This window comes from Simochromis diagramma, unplaced genomic scaffold (assembly GCF_900408965.1).
Source record: "Simochromis diagramma unplaced genomic scaffold, fSimDia1.1 OVJJ01000410.1, whole genome shotgun sequence".
Taxonomy (NCBI): domain Eukaryota; kingdom Metazoa; phylum Chordata; class Actinopteri; order Cichliformes; family Cichlidae; genus Simochromis; species Simochromis diagramma.
Genome location: NW_024387237.1, coordinates 258,420 through 281,871, shown reverse-complemented (window position 1 = coordinate 281,871; position 23,452 = coordinate 258,420). Strand labels below are relative to the sequence as shown.

Below are 23,452 nucleotides of genomic sequence, written 5' to 3'. Positions count from 1 at the left end.
AGAAATGTAAAAAATTAAACCGACATGAAACGCTAAGCTAGCAGCTAAAAATATCAAAACCACACATTGATCCCAATACTGTACTTACTGTACAGTAAATTCATGACCTGATATCAAACAATGTTTCCCCCCTTTAAACAAAACTGTCTGTTGGATGATCTGGATCATTAACTTCATTCATTGTCTTTGCTGGTGATTAAAACTGTTCTGAGCTTACCCCAAATTATTTTTGACAGGTTGTAGGAGCCAATCCTCACCTCAAATCTGGCTCAATGTGATTGAGAGCTGCCGTGACTTAGCAAATGAAGTGTGACAAAGTCAGGTGAGTCAGTCACTGCTGAAATTCAGGCCATTCTAGATTTACCTGTGCCTCACATCAGATGGGAGCTTACCCATTTCCTTAGAATGGCTGGTTACTATGGTGGCTCCTGTAAAAGCATAGTGCAGACAGAGTTGATTCTCTTATTACTCTGACTAATGTATCAATGGTGTCAAAGTGCATTCCAGTCTGTAACAATCAGTTAAAGCACAGCACCACTGTGCTTGGAGGCCTCGGTGCAGCACTTTGAAGCATGTGCTGGCTCCTGATCATTATTCACAGATTAATCTTCTTTTTCTAAACCCAAAATGCATAATTCCTCTTCATCCAAACAGCTGATAATGCCATGGTGTTTTCAGTTACTGGTACTGATTATGACCAAGTGTACTGGTAGCACATTTAACTGAAAATTACTGATTAGAGTGGTTAGTCTGATTACTTGTGTTGGGGACTCTGTTATGTACGATTGTAGTAGATCAAACAACCAATGACAGCAGCAGCAACAAGCGCAGTACAAACTGACAAACTGACTATCAGTCCACGGTCTCTGAATCCTCCTGTCTGACCTGCAGGTGAGAAACAGGTGTGAGGTGTCAGGTAGGTGATGAGTGAAGAACAGAACAGAATCCATTTCCTCTTCAAACTGCTGTCAGACATTATCTACTGCACTCTGATCACATCACTCAGACCAGCTGCTTTCTACAAAGTCTCATCAACAACATCTTTAGAAACAAACATCAACAACCAGGAAGCAGCTTCTCCTCTGATCACACACACACTCAACTCTACTCACTCACCTGGAGGATCAACATGAAGGCAGATGTTTGTGAACGACTGCAAGGAGCGTGTTTCTTCCAGAAAGACAAGACACTCGTATGTTCCAGCGCCATTAATCGTCACATTCATCAGAATCAAAGACACGTCTCCGTCCTTCATCTGTCTGTCCTGCAGATCCACCCGGTTCTTAAAAGCTGAACAAAGTGCCCATCTCGGTACAAAAGCACATATTTATCTCCAAGTCAGCTCGGCTCCACTTTACAAGTCTGATTGTTTTGTTTGGAGCTCGACATGGCAAAATGATGTTCTGTCCAGACTCAGTTGTGATGTTTTTCTGGTCTGAAAGAGGAAACGACACATAGCCGAAAGGTTAAAGGTCAAAATATAACTGTTCACTTCTACAGCAGCCAATTGCTGTGAGCAGCTACAGAAACTATTAAACTCACACACACAAACACAACAATCGCTAAGTGGACTGGTACTGGAACCAAGTGTGTAAATATTACAGAGCAACTGTGATTGGAATGATTTACACTGATTCACAGTGATTTGTGATTTTAAAGGTGTTGTTGGTGTATATGTTTGAGTTAGATTTCCAGTTATTTGGGATTTTAATGGCATTAAGTAGGTAGGAATATTTGATTTCATCATTGGCGAGACACCAGAGCACATTTCTAAAAAGTTAAGCACTCATTTTTAAAGGACAGATTAGAAATATTTTTGCTTGGCAGGTGCTGATGTTAACTGTCTCGTAATTGTTGCACTTAAAACTGTGGGTCTCTGCATGCTACCGTTTCTGTAGCTGGAGAAGCATAATCAAATCTTTCCATTGTCTGAATTCACTTAATCTGAGAGTGGAAGTCAATAACTACACATAGCTGGTGCAACTAAGCCAGTATGTGTTTACATGTTGACACTATCTTGTTAATCTAAAAGTGCCATTTCATGAATCATATGACTTTTTTTCCACAGAAAATGATCTCTATGAGTGTCACCTACCACAGACATCATCAAAATCTATTAAGGACATATTTTATTTACAGTATATTTTAAATAAAATGCAGATTCTCTGCCTCTGATCAGGAGATGGTCATCTTCAACGTTGTTAATGTGGGACATTAAACTTCAATCTTTGAATGGATCCAATATACAGTTTCAAAGCTCTAATGAGTTAAATTAGAAAAAAACAGCAGGCGGGCGCACAGAGCTTGGAACAAAAAGCCGTGTTTAGCAGGGACTGGATAACTGCCCCCACGTCACTGCCAGCTGAGCTAAGTAACACAAACACATCCTGGCTGTGCTCAGCTTCCTTCGTACTATAACTCTGACCCGTATATATCACACACAGACAAACAGTCAAACCTCACCTGCAGAGACAAACACGAAGAATCCGACAAACAGCAAAGTCAGGCAGAGTTTATCCGTTACAGCAGACATTTCTGTCCTTTGATGTTCTAAAGATATTAGTTATAAAAGGCTGAGTCCGTATTTTCGGGGAATAACACAACCTGAGTTTAGAGCTCAAATTTAAGGAATAACTGTGCGACCAGATTTAATTTTCAACCGCAACTTCAAACGTAAAGTCTGACGACTGACGACTTGAGCAGTAGTGATGTGTTGGTCCCCTAGAGCCGTATCTTTGAAGTGAACGACGCGAGCCGGAGCTGTGTGTTTTTTTTCTTTCTCTCACCCTCTCTTTCGCTCTTTTTCCCCGCTTCACTCCACATGCCAGCCTCGTGCTTTGCACTGGGAAGAGGTGGGAGGGGCGGTAGTTACACTTGCAGTAGCACAGGAGCAGAGTGGGAGGGAGAGAGAGAGAAGGAGAGCCAGGGACAACAACGTCACATTAGAAAGGTGTAGTAATCATCCACAACTATTTTCAGTTGTGGATACTTGCATGCTGTCATTTATGCATTTAAACCTTCGCAATCTGTATTTCTTCTGTTGCATCTCAGTATCTGTGAGTAAAAGAGTTTATAAATACAAAGAACAAAAGAGACATGAATATAAATCAGGCCTAACCTGTCAGTCAGATAATAACATGTTTTTTGTGCAGATCTCAGTTTGTGCAGGCTGTGATGATGTAGCTGATCTTCACTGGTCTTTTGAGGATTTGACCAGTAAGATATAAGCAGCTGTTTCATGAGCTGTGTGGCTGATTTCTAACTTTTGGGACTATAAAGTTAAAGATCGAATTCACTGACCGAATCTAAATATGATGGTTGCTTCACCTGATGTGATCTATTAACATTGCAAATGCAACCAGCATAGTGCATCACTGTAAAGCTCACCACACTACTACAAACTAACCAGTTCAATCTGTGCTAATTTCTATTCAACTGTTTAACAGTCCTAGAGGATGTTCATGCAAAGTTTGAGTGACACAGAATTAGTGTGCTTCAGTTTCTTTCAGTACACAATTCAACAAACTGCATTAACATCTGCTTTAAACACTAAATTAAAATGTAATGTTTGTGAATTCGGCAGAACCAGTTTTGATGTTTGCTGTCATTTGTTGTGCTTGTTGAAAAGTTACATTTGAAATCACATCCTACTGAAAAACAAACAAAGAAACAAACAAAACGTTGCATGAATCACACAAAAGTGTTCAGAGTAGTAATGAAAGAGACTGTACATCCTGAGACTAAAAGAGTGTTTGGGTTTTCTCATCAGGCTGCATACAATTTCTGTTCTTAAAACACAATGACAATAAAGAATCTGATTCTAAAGTTTGATTAATTGACTCCATGAATAGATAAAAGTAAGACATCACTGCCACCATGAGGTGAGACTGAAACATGACACTGGATAAATCTAACAGGCTGTAATAGTAATGGTGTGGCTCGAGTAATCGCTAAGCTTCTATTTAAAACACAAACAAACAAAAAACTGTTTTTACATAGAAATGATTAATTCTAGAATCAGTGGAAAGCTGGGAAAATGACATGGTGTGTATTAACGCCACACAGTGATGTGTGAATTAAATAATTAAAAATTATGAACTAGGAAGTATTGCTGATATTTGACCATTTGTGACCTTATCATAACCAGTTACTCCAACTCAGACACTCCTTTTTTTTAAAATGCTGAGCAGCTTCTGAAACGTGCTGTGGCTTGTCGGATGGATTTACAAGCACCGTGTGCTTCAAACCAGCTGCTCTTAGTCACTTGCTGTTTTGTTTTCTGTCACACTCAGCTGACACGGTTGGTTACAGTGAATAAACCGGTTGGTTGTTGTTCAGAATTTCACTCGAACGTTAAAAACTGTTAAACTGTGACCTGGTTAAAATAATTCTGTGTGGTGTGGGCGACAAAATCTTGATGATCCCGATGTTTAGAAAAGCCTTAAAAGGTGGATGGTTTAATAAATAACCACTACAGACAGAAAAGCCAACCATCAATATTGCCTCCATAGGGTAACATAAATAAATAAATAGCACACTCAAAATGCGCATTTTTTCATTAAATGGTTGTGTTTTATTTAAAGATGTATTTATTTATTTAATTTGCCTGTCCTGTCCGTTTGTGTGGCAATAAGAATTATTCTCTGAAGGCCAAGAAAAACGCACAACAGATTTGCTTTCCCAAGTGGAGCATTATGGCTTTTGCTATACTGGTCCACTTGATTGTCATTGTTTATTAGATTTTAATTTGAATTTGTTGTTGTTATTATTTTAAGTTATTACAATCAGAGCAGAAAAGACCAGGGGATGGGGGAAAAGAATAAGGAAAGAGAAGTTGGGAAGAAGAACAAATTTTCAAATTCCAAAACAAGTTAATGGTTTCAAAAATCAAATATTTATTTCTGACATTTAAAATGGCAATTCCACTCCTCATTTAAAAAATCCTGCTGCAAGGAAAATTAGCCACACCGTAAGATGTAAGGAGCTCTCTGATTGGTTGGACAGACACAGGCTGGCTGCCTGGATTTTTCTATGCTACCATTTGTGTTCATAGCCTGCTAAGAAGCATGTCTGCTTGTACAAAGGCCATTCAGCCTCGGGATATGTGAAGAATGAAGGGACCCTGCAGTGAAATGGAGAGCTCAACCTCTGACTGAGTGCCTGTTTACTCAGTCTGACCACCTGTTGAAGGTAACGTGCTAACATGGCTAACGCTAGCATCACCGCACGTAGCCCCGTTATTTTAAGGTCATCTTAGCTTATGAAAATTGTACGTCACAGCTGTACGAGCTAGCGACGTGTTTTGTAAGCTGCTGTGCTCTTCACAAATAAAGCTGGAAGCAGCTCAGAATATTAGATCCAGGACCGAGTCCTGTTACATTTATAGTGTTAGAGCAATGGCTGCAACCTACAGCCTTTAAACTAGCGATTAAAATGCTGACAGTAAACTCGTCAGTCCAGATGTTACCACATTACTTTGTGATACTTAAGAGTTAAAACAACTGAGACAGGCTGATTAAAATAACAGCTGTCAGTTCTCTCATTCCTTATATCAAGCCTCATGAGTTGTTGACTGCTTCAGTGGCCTTTCACCCAGTGATAGGCGAGATATCCCCGTCGTCCCCAGACTCTGCTTCCTAAATGCCAGTGGGATTAAGTAGATCCTTAAATATGTCTGTGAAGGTTCTCAGTCATCCAGGTCATCGTAGTCAAAGGAGCTTGCAAAGAAAAGCGTCTGGACTTCTTTAAGTTACTTGAAGACGTTTCACCTCTCATCCGAGAAGCTTCTTCAGTTCTAAGGTCAAATGGTGGAGAGTCCCAGATATAAACCTAGTGGGAGTAACCCCCCACAGAGGGACAAAAGGACCCCCTGATGATCCTCTAATCGCCTGAGCCAAGGTGGGAAACTGGGTGTGGGTCCCAATCAGCCAGAGTTTCGGGTGAGTTCATTGTGAAACCTGGCCCCACCTTATCATGCAAATTCCTGAGGTCAGATGGCCCAGGATGTGAGTGGGCGTTAAGGCGTCTGGGAAGGGATCTCAAAACTGGATTATAGATGGCAGAGAGTTGGTGTCGTAAACCACCGCCTCTGTTCAAAGATGGTCGCTCACAGTGGACATAGATGGCTTCTTTCACTCCTCTTTCAAACCATCTGTCCTCTCTGTCCAAAATGTGAACATTGGCATCCTCGAAAGAGTGACCTTTGTCCTTAAGATGCAGATGGACTGCTGAGTCTTGTCCTGTGGAGGTGGCTCTTCTATGTTGTGCCATGCGCTTGTGAAGTGGCTGTTTGGTCTCTCCAATGTAGAGGTCTGGGCATTCCTCGCTGCACTGTACAGCATACACCACATTGTTAAGTCTGTGTTTTGGCGTTTTGTCTTTCGGGTGAACCAGTTTTTGTCTGAGTGTGTTGCTGCAGGTCTGGCAGGATTACAAGATCAATCATTGTCCTGTGACATAGGGTGTCCTGGTGCCATGTGCACTTATAGACACCCTTATTTTCAAACATGGTGTTTGTTATGGACAAACTGTAAAGTTGCACAGAAGTCCAGTAAAAAAAACACTAGGGATCCCATAGGCTGTGTTGTAAGGGCGGCTTTTGCACCCAGGTAGGGTCACCGATGGCAAATTGGTCATTGGTCTTGGCAATTCAAAAGGCCCCCATGAGTAGATGAGTAAAGTACACATGCAAGATCCAAATATTTAATCCACCGAAGAGCTGTTCTCAGATCTCTTTGCATACTAACTTTATCTTTGAAATATCCAGTTTTGAGATCATGTATATTAAAGCCCCAAAACTAGATATTTGACAGATGTTATCTGTATACTAAATGTTTGAGATCCTAAAATATGCACACACCAGATACTTAACATACAGATCATTACTGCAGTAATGAAAATTTCTGTCATATTGTACAATATCTAGAAAAAAAACCCTAATTTAGATTTGCATCTTGTGAACATGATTAGCAAAATCTTTTGTTAGTCATCTGAAACACCCAGATGGAATTATCACTAAGTCCCAGAAGACTTTAAATATGATTTGTGGCCATTTTGTTCTTCACAGAGATGTTTAACATATGGGGCTTTAATCAGCTTCAGGTGGTGTGATCCAGTCTGCCTGAGATGCTCATAAGTTTGTAGTTAATCAGACACTGAAACACTTCAACTCTCTATTTTCATCATAATAAATAAATGAAATAATTAAAAAATAGCAATAAATGGGTTTCTGCATGTTTGCTGTAAAAAGTCAAGAGTTATTCAATGAAAAATGGAACATTTTTTGCCACACCATCTGCTGACAACTGGTTTCTCATTGAGTGCGGAAATGAAAAAAGATCAAATTCTTTAGTTTCAAACACACACACATGCACACATCCTGTAGTGATGCTTTTCTGTGCATCCTACAGCCACTGAATAATGCTCCTGCTGTTTTTAGTCAGCACTTGTGGTTTAATTTTCATCGTTTTCTGCACTATCGGTTAACCACATGCAGACTGTAACAAATCAAATTTTCCATGTGTGACCTTTATGCAACCCACAGAACCACGTGTGAAAAGCAAGTAAAATCAAAAGTTTATTGATCCATTCTAAAATACAACAAACATAAATAAAATATAAATAACACAAAAGTTACTAAGGACATAAATCATATGAGCCTATTTAAATAATTGTCACGTATATTACAGAAAAAAACCTCTTTTAAAATCCCTGTTAAAAAGGGTGTGACTTTTGGGTCTTATTCAGTCATAAAAAGACATAAAACATACATCTGTATCAACGAGTGAATGTGGTCTCCTCTGAGGTGGAGAGCTGACAATATAGAGACCAGAAGCTGGATGTCAGTGGTTGGATTGGTGGACTGAAGAGTCGATCACATCTCATTCTGGTTTAAGGTGTGAACACAAAAACACACGGTTCAAAAAACAGGAAACATGAATACAAGCTTTGTGGTTTAATCAAAACTTTCATCTTCAACTCCCCTGCATCACACAGTCCCAGTTCAGACAAGTGAAAACTGACTGCACTGGGAACCAACCTGCATTTGTAAAAAAAAACCCAAAAAAACTCCAGTAGATGTTTTCTGGCTGTTTCGTTGTACAGTGTATAATTTAGCTTGTCTCTTTCACATCTCGTTCACTGACAGCAGGTTCATGCGGAAGTACAAGGGTGTACACGATTCCCATGATATACTACAAGGACGTGTACTAAGGGAACTGAAACACATTTTTCTTTTTTGTTGATTCTCAAAATTTTGGTCCAGTTTTTCCACATTTTGATTGTAAACTTGGTGAAGTCTAATAATGGTTTCCACTGTGGAGGACAGGCATAGATACTCCTTTTTTATTTTACTTTGTACTTATAGCTAAAAAAATAAGACATTTGTTATGTTATACTGGGCTTTGTGCAACTGAGTTAATCCTCAGCCTGAAACTAAACGATTTAGCATTACTCTTTCAAGGTTTCTGGCTACCCTTCAAAAACAAACGGTCTGAACAGCAGCTGGGTGGGCAGTTTTGCCTGAGATTCCACATTAGGCATATCTCAATTTAATGATGTCACACAGATCAAAGGGTAGAAAAAAAACAGTGTGAAGTCCAAGCTTTTGTCTCATACTGTATTACTTAGCAAATCAACTTAACTAATTATTTCAAACTTTGTTCGTGTTTAATATCCATCCACCGCGGGAACAAGAGACGTTTAGGGACTAAATCTAAATGGAAACCTTTGAGATTTTAGTTCTGTTTCTGTTATGAAGGATATTCTTTAAGATATCTTTTTCTTTGTTCAACGTTAAAATAAAGAGCAGCTTTACCTGTGGTCTTCTTTGGTCTGACACCTATTTGTCCATATTTGCCATCTTTAGTTCTCACTGTTGAGTAGACCACAGCTGGGTCACTTTCTCGAGGCACAACTGCAAGAGTATTTAAAAAAAAATTATTCCACTCCATGTGGAAGCAGATTTTTAAGTGACACATTTTCGAAACTGGGGCATCCTTTCAGAGGGTTTTTCCCACCACTTCTCAATACCTTTGCTTTAAAACAACAATCAACCAGAAAGAACTGGTAGGTATCTCTGTGTAAAGGAAGATGGATATCTTTGATGCTATCTTCTTTTGATGTAAGCTGGTGCACTGCACCACAGAGCACAAAGCAAAGGTTTTCTCATGAACACTACATGAACACTACTGTCAGCCAAACCATGACAGACTGCGGTGAAATGTCTCAGTCAGAATGCAGTTAACTGGAGTCAGCAACAGGAAGCTGCTGCTGTGGTTTTACATGAGTAACTTTAATGAGGTCAAAAATGTAGACATTTTACATAATTCAGTCTGTCACTTTTTACGTGTTAAACTAATAGATAAATAGTTAGATAGGCATCTGACTAACGGGCTATGTAAGTTGGAGGAATGTGTCCAAGAACCTGCTTACCTAGAAAAAAGGAGGGAAGTGTATGTTTGCGTACACCTCTGCTTTTCTACAACTACAATAAAATGGATGGAAGGATGGATACAAATAATTTTTGTGCATCAAGCAGGTAAAACATCTAGTAGTTGCAGCTGTTCACTGGAACTCTCAATATAAGGTCAAGAGAGATGTTGATGAAGAAATGAACCATCATCAGGATGAACAGCAAACCAAAGTTTTTAGAGTGGCCAGTCTGGTACATTACTAAAAAGAAGGAAATCCCTGGCCTTCTCAGCAATATCTAAAAGCCCCGAAAGACCACAGAAGACAACTAAATTATTCATTTGTAATATAATGTGAGAATATCCTCATCTGACCATAAAACCTGGTCACTGTAGAATTACTTTAAAATTTGAGGTAGCTCTATAAATTCTTTACCTTTGTTACACTGACAACAAGCATGCCATATGTTTCCTGCTTCAGCAGCCGGAACAGGAAACATATTCAACAATGCATCACAGCAAACACAGTGATGTTTTCGGCTACAGCCACCATCACCCCGAGTTACTGAAAACAAGCAAAAATTTACCTCCGCTTTGTTTGATTGGTTGTTGCCGACGATGTGATATTTTCATTTCACTGTATGTGATATCGTCTGTGACGTCAGTCGTGCCTTTATCTGTTGACATAGTAAATATTTAACATTAAAATTATTTCTATGGTGATCTGGAGTCAGCGACAGGAAACAGCTGCTGTGGTTTAACATGCAGAACTTAAAAAACACAAAAAATCATATTGTTGAGTGAGTGTAAGATATTAGTTAAGCCTAAAAGTAGCTCAAATAAATCTGCAGACAGACCATGTTTTAAACTATTTAAACACATCAGGGTCTCTTAAATGGCAGTGAAATGTGCCGAATAACTGAACAACCAGCTGAAAAACCCTGAAAATATTACCTCTGTTTTCTTTGGAGGTTTGTGTTGGTCGTTGGGATAATGTGATTTCACTGTATATGACATCGTCTGTGTTGTCATCTTCTTCAGTTTCGCTTTGATCTGCTGAAGTTATTTAAATTCTTTTTTTTTTATGACTGTTGTTATGGCAACTTTTATTAGATGCAATAACACATCATCTACATGAAAAAAATATGAATATAATAACAAGCAAGGATATTGGCAAAACTAAATTCAGGTGTCTGAGTCTCACTTTCAGGTTTTTGATGAAGAAGTCGTTTTACCAACAAAATCAGTAGCACTAACAGGACCAGAAGAAACACCACACAGACCGATACAACAATTGACAAGCTCAATGGAGGGTTAGAGGTGGATGTAGGTGGAGGTGTGGATGTAGGTGGAGGTGTGGTGGTGTGTTCCCCTAAAATAAAGCAAACACAGTCATTAAGTTGTCGTCACATTGTGAATGTTGAAAGCTGCAGAAACACAGACAGGTGAGTGTGTCACCTGTGACAGTGATCCAGCTGGATGGAGACTCTCCATGACCGCTGATGTCACACTTGTAGAGGCCTTCATCAGACCTGGAAACATGCTGGATGGTCATGTGACCTGTAGGCTGCTTCCTGATGAGGGAGCCATCTTTATAGAAAGCAGCTGTGAGGTTGGAGGGAGTGGTCTTTGTTTTACAGAGCAGAGTGACGTCATCTCCCTCCATCACAGGGAGGACAGGACTCTGCAGGATCACTGATCCACCTCAACACAGAGACAAACTACAGCATTTCATCCATTTACACACAGCTTCATCAACACTAACTCCACACACTCAGCTTACCAGTGACTGTCAGGTTAACCATGTTACTGATGGCACCCTCTCTGGACTCACACCAGTAATCTCCACTGTCTCGTTCAACGATGTAACTGATGTCACATGAAGAGTTAAATGATGTTCCCCACCCATCTCCACACTGAGTGGTGTTTCCTTTGCTTGTGTTTCTCCTCAGAGTCCATCCAGCAGAGCTGTCGTCCTCCTCACAGCTCAGAGACACAAATACTCCTTCAAAGAACTGAGAGCTGCTGGGACTCACAGTCAGACGAGCTGTGAGGGTTACAATGTTAGTTTGTATATATTCTAAAACATGAACCCAATCAGGTCATATCAGTGAGCATTTCTCAGGTTTAAACTGTGACAGAAGAAGGTTACTGACCTTGGTTTGTTGTGCAGCTCAGCAGTGAGATCAGAACTAAAGAGAAATGACACTCAGGTTGATTTGAGGTGAACATAAAGAACAACTCCACACAAACAGCTGACAAACACACAAACACATCTCTGCAACATGTTTCAATGAAATTTGGACAACAAAAGTCTGAAAAAGTAAGTCCCATAAAGTCATGTGTCCACTGTGCAGCTGTGTTGATATAATGAGTGAATGATTTGATCTTTTCACTGCCTGCTGTGTTTCCTCGACTCCTGAGCAAAGATAAAGAGTCAGTTCAGACCTGCAGTTGGTCCTCGTGGTGTTTGAACTTGAATTCAGCCTGATTTGTTTTTCATGTCTTCTCCTCCATCATCAGTTATCAGGAGAGCAGACAGTCAAAGTACAAGAATTCAAACAAACACAGAGATTCTACTTACAGAGCAGACACAGCACAGATGTTTCCTTCATCGTCCTTCTCACTCATTTGAGCTTTTTTTCATTTCTGTCACTGACGCCAAGTAAAGCCCGCCCTCTTCCTCTGAGTCTGTGGTTTCTTCAATTGCAACAAAACAGTGCTGCATAGCTACCCTTTTTTTGAGTCAGCATTTAACCAATTACAAGCATTAGCTCACTGACCCAGATTTTTTTTATGTAGCTTTAATTACACAGTGCTTCTGAAAGCTGTTACACAACAACATATTGGCATAAACACACTTTCAAACTTAAAAAAAGTAGAAGTAACTACAGGTTTAACAATATATTAGTTTAATAAGCTGTTTGTATCTTATCTCCATACAATAGGATATAAGATAAGATAAGATGAGATAATGTTATGTTGGTGGTCAGTAGTAATAAACTTCTTCAGTACATGTTGAAATAACAGCATTACACAGTTATTGTAGATTTAGCAGGTGCACTTCCATGATGTTATTCTTAGTTTGTTCACAGCTCCCTAAAATGTGCCAAGAATACACCCCTCACCCCACTACACCACCACCATCCCCAGAATATAGAAAGAACATTTAATATAAAAATATATATATCCTTCTTTTCATTTTTTTTAGTTACTGTTAGTGAAAACATCTGCCTAGCAATTATTTTTAGGTTGAGTAACATTTGGCTTTTTTGTTTTTACTTTTTTTTTGTGGATCATAAAACCAACAACAGCAGCAACAAGAAGCACAGCAGAAACAGACAGAGCAATTTTCAGTTCAACAGATCCATTCTCTGTGGCTCCTCCTGTCTGACCTGCAGGTGAGAAACAGGTGTGAGGTGTCAGCTGTCAGGTAGGTGATGAGTGAAGAACAGAACAGAATCCATTTCCTCTTCAAACTGCTGTCAGACATTATCTACTGCACTCTGATCACATCACTCAGACCAGCTGCTTTCTACAAAGTCTCATCAACAACATCTTTAGAAACAAACATCAACAACCAGGAAGCAGCTTCACCTCTGATCACACACACACTCAACTCTGCTCACTCACCTGGAGGATCAACTCTCAGCTCGATAGTGGTGATTTGATTGCTGCTACTTCGAGTTGCTGCCACTTGGACTCGTATGCAGTGGTATGCTCCCGAGTCATCTGCCGTCACATCCCTCAGAATCAAAGACGCAGTTCCATTTTTCATCTGTCTTTCATCCTGCAGATCCACTCGGTTCTTAAAAATCTGCTCTTCAGATTCAAATCTCGATACAAATAGACATTTTCATCTTGTAGGCCAGGTTTGGTCCACATTACAACTCTGATGGAGTCCTTATTATTTGGAGCTTGACATGGTAGACTGATGTCCAGACTGAACTGGGATGATTTTCTGGTGTGAAAGAGGGAACAACACAGAGCAAAGTGAGTTGTCGAGAATCAGACAAGACACCAAAAATACTTTAACTACTGATGTTGAGAACAGTCAAAAGAGGAGCACACTCGGGAAGTATTTAGTGGACACTATCAGGTGTGCCACATCAGTGGAATCACAAAAAGAATTACTTACTTCAGATATGCTGCTTACTGTGTTTGACATTTGACTTAATTTTTTTCTTAATGATATGAAGCACATCTGTGTTTTTTTCTTGATTGCCAAGACATCAGAGGGCATGTTTGAAAAGCCAAAAATCTCAGATTTTGATAGGACAAAGAGTTACTTCTAATCATCTGTGGGAACTTTGACCTCAGTTTAACGTCAAAGTCCTGCTGCTTGAATTGTCTAAAACTCTGATGACAGTTGTAGATTAGAGTGGCTGTGGCTCAGGAGGTAGAGCAGGAGTGTGAATAAATATGACATAAAGCACTGCTGATTGAGACATGTATGAAGTGATTTGACTGCTCAGGTAGAAAAGTACTACATAAGAGCTAGTCTGTTTAGATTGAATAAGGAGCTCGTGGTAAATGGAAGCTGATGGTTTTCTCAGAGACGTTTTCATATCAGCACCAGATCATTTTGGAAAGCCTCCACAGACCTTTGTCTTCTTATTGTTTGGGGCTTACATGTTTAATTGACTTCCTGCAGGTTCCACAGAAACATGCCCCGGTTATGAGTGGGGGGAAGGAAGGTGGGGGGTTTTAAAGCAAACTTTATTTAATGAACAACTAAACCACATATTCACTTTAAAACAAAAACATTCTGTAACAATGAACTACTACTGTATTATATGTGTTGATATTGCATTATACCATATTGTACACATGCAAACCACTCTGACACTCTTTATTCTTCTTTATGTTGCTTATGGTGGCTGTTTGGTTTCCAACGGTTAAATCTCACCTGCAGACACGGACACAAGGACGACAGCAAACAGCAGAGTCGAGCAAATAAAAAAATCCTGCTTGCTGATATTATCCATGAATAATTGGACCGGAGATTCAAATCTGTCTGCGTGAGATCAGATTCAAGGTTTGAAACATGTCACGTGTGTCCTTCAGTCGCTCAGCCAGAATAAACTCTTTCAGTTTCCCTGCGCCTGAATTATCACAAAACAGTCCCTCTTTTTTTTGTATCTTTTGTAAAAACTTTGTCCTCAATCTCAACGGAGCACGAATGAATTCTTGGGAAAACGGAGCTGCCCTTAAACCGCCAGTGGGCAGACAACACCCAGAACACGAACGTTTTCTCTGCCAGTTGTTTTCATGTAAACGAGAACATGAAGTGAAAAAATATTAAAGTGTGCAAAGATCGAAAGACTTTTGTTTGATTTCCCCTCTGATCGAACCAAATGGGAAGTTTCTTTCATCCCACACAGCTAATGATGTCCTTTATAAATATACAGACACCGATTCTCCTTCAGCTCCTCTTGTTGATCTGAGCTGTCTCCGTGAGAAACCCTTACACTACATCAGAGCTGCTCTTACACTTTCACTTTATTTAGTTACCACATTATCTACTCCTTTATAAATTATTGTGCTGCGTTTGACAGAACAGGAAAAACCTACAACCCTCATAAGTCTTTCGTCACAGTGAGCCGACTGCAGCTGGTCCAGAACCCCATATTGATCCTCTACCTAATCGCACTAGTCAAGGTGTGAAAACAGGTGTAGGTCACAATCAAGGTGTGAAAAGGTCACACCTTGATAGGTCACAATCAAGGTTTCGGGTGAATGCGCTGTGAAACCTAGCCTCATGCTATCATGTGACTTCCTGAGGTCAGATGGCTCAGGATGTGAGTGGGCATTAAGATATCTGGCAGGGATCTCAAAACTGGATTATAGATGGCAGACAGTTGGTGTCGTAAACCACCGTCTCTGTTCAAAGATGGTCGCTCACAGTGGACAAAATGTGAACATTGGCATCCTCAAAAGAGTGACCTTTGTCCTTTAGATGCAGATGAACTGCTGAGTCTTGTCCTGTGGAGGTGGCTCTTCTATGTTGTGTCATACGTTTATGAAGTGGCTGTTTGGTCTCTCCAATGTAGAGCTCTGGGCATTCCTCACTGCACTGTACAGCATACACCACGTTGTTAAGTTTGTGTTTAGGAGTTTTTTCTTTAGGACGGACAAGCTTTTGTCTGAGTGTGTTGCTGGGTCTGAACTACACTGGGATGTCGTGCTTGGAGAAGACTCTCCTGAGTTTTTCGGAGACACCGACTACATAAGAGATGACAATGATGTTGTATTTATCTTTCTGATCCTCCCCAGCTGGTGTCTGATCCACTTTTCTGTGACTCATCTGATCTTTTTTTTTTTAATTAAATATACAGCACCTTGGTCAACAGTTGTTTTAAAAGTGTTATATAAATAAACATGAGCTGCTACTTATGTTGTGCTTTTCTACTCAAAGCCTCATTCACCTAGTCACATATATGTAAACACGCAAACTGCTGGAATCCAGGGATCAACCCATCAACCTTTCGGTTGGTTGACAACATTCTCTACCTGTTATTCTGTAATAGTACGTCTGTGTGCCGGCAGGAATTGGACCCAAACTCACTGGAGACAGGACTGAACTCAAAATGGCAGCTTTTATTGCTAAACACAAAAACTCTACAAAATCTAAACTGGAAAGACTCTTAACAAAACACACATGGAGCTAGAGGTAGAAACACACAGCATGAGGGACGACACGACACTGACTCAGAGAAACACAGGGTTTAAATACACTGGGAAGTAACGAGGGGAATGAGACACAGAAGGAGGGCACAGCTGGGAGAAATCAGGACTGACGAGACAAGCAAAGCAGGACACATTCACATAAGACACGGACCTTCAAAGTAAAACAGGAAGTATGACACAGAGACGCGAACTTGACACGGTGGAGACAGCAACTAAGAAACACAGAGACATCACCAGTAAGGCAGAGGACTCGATGAACCAAAAGACACAGAGGGAAACTCAAACATGCAGACACAGACTTACACAGAACAGAGGGGACACAGAGAAACATGAAGGGCAAGGGATCGAAACTAGAAACCATAGAATAACTCACACACAAGTACAATAATACAAACATCACAAAGAACTAAAAACGCTGGGTCAGGGGACCCAGGACCCTGACATATTCTATCTCAACCTGCTCTACAGCCTCCCAAAAGCCACCAAACAGGAAAGTTGCACTTTTAAATACAACATACATCATAATCACATGCCAGATATAAAATGATCCCCGAAATACAAAAAATAAAACAAACACACAAAAACAACCTAAACACCTACAGCGTTCACTCTAAGTCAAAGAATAAATATTAGATTTATGTCATACTTTATCACACCTAACACAATAGTGTACAATGATGATGCAGGTCTGATTAGAAACAGTTTATTCCCAGGCAGGGATTGCAAAAACAAAACAAAAACTCTTAAAAACGCACACAATAAAATGTTATCAATATATAAAATATACTAAAATCTCCCCAGAATAAACAAACCCAGTTCTAAAACTAGTAAAAACACAACTTTCTATATGCACTAAAATCCCCTGATGTAATTGTCCCACTACCCCGGATGAGTGTTCGTAATGGGTGCACAAGCAGGGCAGAAATTCCTTCTCCAGAGCGGAGTCTTCGCCAGCCTATAGCCATGGCGACCCTCTCCCAACATGGCTGCACCGGGTCAACAACAGTGGAGACACTTCTTACAAATGCAGGTAGAGGTATACCTTTGCCTGCTGCTAATCACACGCATTGTCTCCTACTGTCGCCGTTCTTGCTGTCGGGATCGCCACGTCTAGCTCAGCGGTCGGTCTCCAGATAAAGCAACGCACCCCCATGATCAGGCAGCAGGTCCCTCTTTTTCCACCTGGCCTCCATGTATTCCTCCTCATATCTGGGGCCTCTACTCCTCCGATGCTCAGCTAGCTTATGTGGTGGCAGATTTCTTTTCTCATGTGTTAATCACATATTTAATTATATCACATTAGTTATAGTAATATCACTTTGTCTCTTTACTATAGTAAGAGCACTCCTGTCACTAGTTTGCATACATGTGGAAAGTTAACACAGTGAGGCCATTGTAATGGGAGATGTTAAACAAATAGTGGGACTCCTTCCCCTTATCAAGGATGTAAATCTTTAGGTGACGGCCAAGCAGAAAACAAGGTCATAATTCTCTCTGTGAGGGAGGAGGTATAGCCCCCCAGTGAGAGGGGCCAACATGTGAGTTTGAGGAATGTTCTTTGTCTGTGTCTCTGTATATAAGATGTAAGGCAGCGGCCACAATTCAGAGATGGTCCTGGTGTTTCACTGGGATGCTCTCTCCACATTGCGTGGACATGCGTCTAAATTAGAAAATATATTCCCTTTTTTTTAATTTTACAGTTCGTTAAGTTTTTTTTTTTTGGTTTTTTTTTAAACGTTTAGGATGTTAAACCCACTTCAAATCATGTTTTGCAGGTTACTGATAAATTTTCCACAACACTTCCTTTTAATAGGTCTTTAGACAGCTGATAGGCCACCTCTGGACACACCATTCCTCAGCAGGTGATCCCTATCAGCTAATTCGTCCCATGCCCAGCTAACCCACAGTGGATCAAAACAATGTAAAATAACACACTATAAGCATGCTACACAAACAGAATAAAATCATGCAAATAAAACTACACTTATAAATAAACACAAAAAATCAGAATAAAACCAATATAAAAGAGTTTCCACTGTGACAGATACACACAATACTTAGAGCAGACTATCAGACAATTTACACAACTCTGTATTACATGAACTGGTTAGAAGGCGGAACTGATTAAAAGAAAAGAGGAAATGCTGAAAGACTTACCAAGGATCAGTGCTACTACTACAAGCTGATCTTAGAGGGAAGATTAACTGTTTATAAAGAAAAGTGAAAACAAGGGACTTTCCAGATGATTTGAGAGTGAGTCACTCCACATAGCAGCCATGTCCATTCTGTGGAGTTCACCTGTTTTTGTGTGGAAAAAAATGGATGAATCAAATGAAGGCGTGTTAAAGTTTTAGGGTTGCACATTTTTGAATCAACGGCATCAGTAAGAGCTGCACTTCACTACCAAGTAACTGTACTCTTTCAGTACATCATATAGTTCTTTCATGTGGTCTGTGAAACAGCAAGAGGTAATGAGGCAAACATTGCCCTCCTAACATGCACGTGGATGTGGTGTTGTTTGTTACCAGTGATGATGTGAGTGCTGAGTGGACTGACACTAAAACTACCTAACGTGAAACTTTCTTTTATCACATTTGGAGAATTTAAATCCTATACAAATCTTTCCCCCCAATTTTTGTACAGTCTTCATAAAAATGAACCTCTTGTCTTCCTAAATCTGATGGTGGTAATTGAGATAAAACAGCACAAACTAAATCAGGCTTGGCCCTTTGTTTCTGTTGCAGTTTAGCAGGCCCAGACACATGTTGGGAGTTCTGCTGTTGTCAAAGAGTGACATGAAATTTATCGTTTCTTTTCTTTTGTTCTTTTCTTTTTTCCTATTCTACAAATCAACAGGAAACAGGAGTACAAAACAAAAACAGGACTAAATAATGATTCTTAATTAGCTGTAGGTCTGTGTCTGTCTGAGCTCTGAGGTAGTCTAGTAAGCTGTCCAGGGTGCATCTCTCACCCTAGGATGGCTGGAAAATGCCAGACAAACATCAATATAGATGAATAGATATTATTTGGTTTGGTGCTCGAATATGCCCTGCATTATCCACCAAGCAGTGCTTCAGCACCACCAGCTTCCCTACAAATTATCTTAAAATCAGCCTGTCTTTAAACAACTCAAGCTATCTTTAGCAAAATGGTAACATACAAAGAACCGGAGTTTTGAAAACAATGCAAAAAGCACACTGCACCCACTGTCACACCAAACACAGAGAGTTGCAGCAGTGGACATATATAGTGATGCTTTCCTCCATTCCAGCATCCCTCAGACATGTACAGCATTTACTTCCAAAGATGTGCAGTTAGCATTTTGTAGGGACTGTGAGCGAGCATGTCTGCAGTGGGAGATAACACCTCCGTCTTTGGGTACTGTCCAAATTGAAACAAGGGCGCAGATTCATACTTTGGGTGGCTGTAGCTCAAGAGGTAGTGCAGGTCACTTACTGATTAGAAGTTGGTGGTTCAACCCCAGTCTACATCCTAAATAACCTTTGGGTAGGATATTAACCCCAAGTTGCTCTCTGATGCATCCATTGGAGTATGAATGTTTGTGAATATTAGACAGAAAGCACTTAATCGTAGAAAAAGTGTTTGTATAAATGGGTAAATGATGCATATTATATATGTATAAATGAAATAAAATTCCCCACTCGCCCCTGCGGACGGTCAATCCTTCAAGCTTGGGTCCTGGGAGCTTGAAGGTCCTGCGCAGTATTTTAGCTGTTCCCAGGACTGCGCTCTTCTTGACAGAGATCTCCAATGTTGTTCCTGGGGATGCTGGAGCCACTCGCCTAGCTTGGGAGTCACTGAACTGAACCTAGTGCTCCGATTATCACTGGGACAGATGTTCCTGTACACTATGCCAAGCACTTGGTTATGGCGTTCCATTTATTTATTTATTGGCTGTCCCGTTTGGGTCTTTAGCCATCAGAATAATTGTCTGAAGGCAAAGAAACATGCCAAACAGATTCACTTTACCAAGTGGATCATCACAGCGTTGCTGTATTGGTCCATTTAAGTTATTTCAGGTGGGACAGACATGACTAGGGGATAGGAAAGGGAGAGAGAAAGAAAGGGAGGGAAAGAAAAACTGAAGGGAAGAGAGATATGAGAGAAGACAAAGAAAAAAAACTCTTGGCTGGTGCCCAGGCAAGGCCAAACACAAGATGATTGCATTGGTACAATCCATTATGTGTGTGGATAGTTGGGAACTTTTTACTCTTTCACTTCCATTTGGTGATAGGACTTTATAAACTTCATTTCCTTCCCTTTCTTTGACAAATTCATATTATGAATTCTGAACCTTTCTGTCATAACCAGGGATTTATCTACAAATCGTTTGGCAAAATCTCAAAAATTTCACAAAACGTCTTGCTGGATAGTTTGTCTGAGCTTCCTAGTACGAAGTATATTGTTTCCTAACATTAGAACGAGGAGGTTGGAGACTTTTTAATATCTTGCTCTACATCATTAGCTTTGCAGTATAGTGACTCTTTCATTACATTGTCCAGTCTTTACTGGAGGATCTAGTACCTACACAGGTTGGTTCAACCCGGTTTTCAGGGTTTTCCATCAGGTGGTGGTACCTGGTAGCTAGTATTTTTTAGTATGAAATCAATACCACCATACATACCACAACTGCATGACAGAAATATAAATAATATTTTACAAAGAAGATGAACTCGACTACAGCAAAATTACAGAATCAAATACAGCAGAAATACAGTAATATGCATGTGTAATACAGTTTAACTTGGTGTGAGAAAACCATATCAGAATCAGAATCACATTTATTGGCCAAGTAATATGTGAAAACACATATGAGGAATTTGTTTCCAGTCAATGGTGTCTCTCAAGCACAAGAATGTAAAAACACACAATATATGAGCAACACAATGAACAACATATAACTGTTAGACTGAGATATAGAACATCCATGTGACACAAATCAAGACCCCAAAACAGTTTCAGGTTGTCAAGACAACATTTTCATTCTTCGTTGGAAATGTAGACATTCAACATTTATTAAACCAAAAGAAAATATGATGTAAAAAACAGAAAACAGTATATGTATATATATATTAGTGAAAAACATCTGTCAAGCAAATATTTTAGGTTGAGTGGCTGACGGTGGATTAATTATGTTTTCTAAAGTTAAAAAATAGTCCCAGTTTAATAGCTGTCACTTAGCTGTTATTCCCCCTTTTTTAAGAAGGGGGATTTTTTGCAACTAGTTAAAAAAAACTTGGAAAGAGGAACTAACAGAGACATGTGAAATGAGACACTACATGGCACTCGTGTTTCACAACCACATCCTGCTGAGCTAACATGACTCTTTGAATTATCATTTGACTTTTGAAATGACTCTTTATGTGATTTGCTGCTACAAAAAGACAAATGAACTAGAACTGAATATAGAGTATATCAAACTTTATATCATACTTTTTAGATGGCTAACCATAAGCAGGTATCTTGTGCTTCTGTTTCTGTTACGTGTCATCTCAGAGGCTAAAAATGTCTGTGGACCACAGAGGCTGCAGGAGCTACAATATAAGCCTGACTGGTGTCTCTGGTGGAAATGTTTTTACTCTCTTTACATACGAGAAGAGTAGCAATGAGAATTGTGGATGCACAAACTAAGAAATCACAATTGCACCTACACAGGGTATGATTGCAGCTTGATAACCAAGCAAGCTATGATTAACTTAGCATTTCACTCACTCAAAAAGGAATTTGGTCAAACCACTCCATCACTGAATGTTGGAGGTTATAGCTCAATGAAGTCCCATCAAAACATCAGTTATTTGATCTTGAGGCCACCAAATCCAACACCTTCACTCCTTGGTTCAGTGTAACAGACACCAGGAATGAGTCTGAATTTCTACACCAAATATAAAAGAACTCAGAGTGAAACCCACCATGTGTTGTTGGTCCCAGCTAGTTTAAGAGGAGCTCTGTCAGCAGCTACAGAGCTCCAAGGGACAAAGTGCCTGCTGTAACTTTGTCTTTGCATTTCTCAATTCTCCACATGAGTCTCATATTTGAGTTCTGCTCTGAGTTCAGAAATAACAGAATTAAATAACAGAATTATTCAATAATTAAAATATTCAGGTCGTAGGATCTGAAATTGATGGAAACCAAGCGAAGTGCCTAACGCCTAGTTTCCACTGTTAGCTAGTCAACTCGGCTCGACTTGGTTTAAGAGAAATTATGTTGTTGTGTTATTTGATGGGTACTCAGTTGTAGCTGTAAATGGCCAAAACCAAGCACAGACGAGTTATGTCTAGTCGAGTTGGTACTAGTGGGATACAGGCTTATGTGCCTGAACTAAAGTGCCTATGAGTACAACTCCTGCAACAATTTGCCCCCCACCCCCTCCCAAATCTACCCAACAACAACAACCAAAGCAAAGACCAATCAGGTAATCAAAATAAAAACAAAGCAAACAAACAAACACACAAACAAAAAGATTGCTGATTTTACCCAACACCAAAAAAGGCAAAATACCAAATTACTTCCCTATAACACGCAGCATGATTTAATATTCTACACCGACAATCAGTGTATGCCTACTACTTGACCCAAAAGTATATAAAATGTAAAAACATGAAACAAAAACAAAACAGAACAACAACCGTAATGCAGATTAGGGATTATTTAATATAAAGTGAAACCAAAATCAACCAAATCATCTGGACTAAAAGTGATCTGTGATTCCAATCAGTGTTCCTAAACTACCACAAAAACAAAGTGTTCAGCAGTCTGTAAGAAGTGGACGGATTCAGAAGCCATATTCAAAACCAGTTACAAATCAGGAACATGGACAGTACAAGTTTTCAACAAAAACAGACAACAGTCCCTCTAGACCATCCAGCTGAACATTATTGTCCAGACAGATAACATTTTTTACATATTCACACAGCCTAAGTCATTGGTGTGAGGAGGGAACTGACTAAACCAACAATCCCATCAAAACCAATGAGGTGTTCCCAAACATGCAACTTTACCCACATTTTACAGATGAAAAGACAAAACCGACGAGGAAAGCAAGGTCAGCAGTCCTGTGGCTGTCATAATATCTCCTTCTTTAATCCACAGTGATTTTTCATTTTTCCAAACTCTTACTGTCACATGTTGTGTTGTATAAACACTCGTGTGTATATATATTAAAGGTGCAACGATACACAAAATTCACGGTTCGGTTCTGTTCGGTACTTTTTTTGATACAAAAAGAATGTTCATGCCTTTTTAATTTGTCATTTATTAAAATTATAAATATATATTTTAACTCAGAAGTACAGTTTTTAAATTTAATGTTGCTGAAACAACAAAGTAATAAA

General features: G+C 39.7%; 1 protein-coding gene and 1 long non-coding RNA gene across 2 annotated transcripts in view; both read right to left on the bottom strand.

Moving 5' to 3' along the window:
- LOC120746965 overlaps window positions 1-23,452 on the bottom strand; it is a 253,809-nt gene that overhangs the window by 89,936 nt on the left and 140,421 nt on the right. The gene's annotated exons all lie outside the window — the stretch shown is intronic.
- LOC120746973 lies at window positions 7,605-10,597 on the bottom strand. Its single transcript, XR_005698996.1, has 4 exons — window positions 10,365-10,597; window positions 9,998-10,087; window positions 8,816-8,914; window positions 7,605-7,885 (listed from the first exon to the last, which is right to left on the bottom strand). It is a non-coding gene; the product is annotated as an uncharacterized LOC120746973 (long non-coding RNA).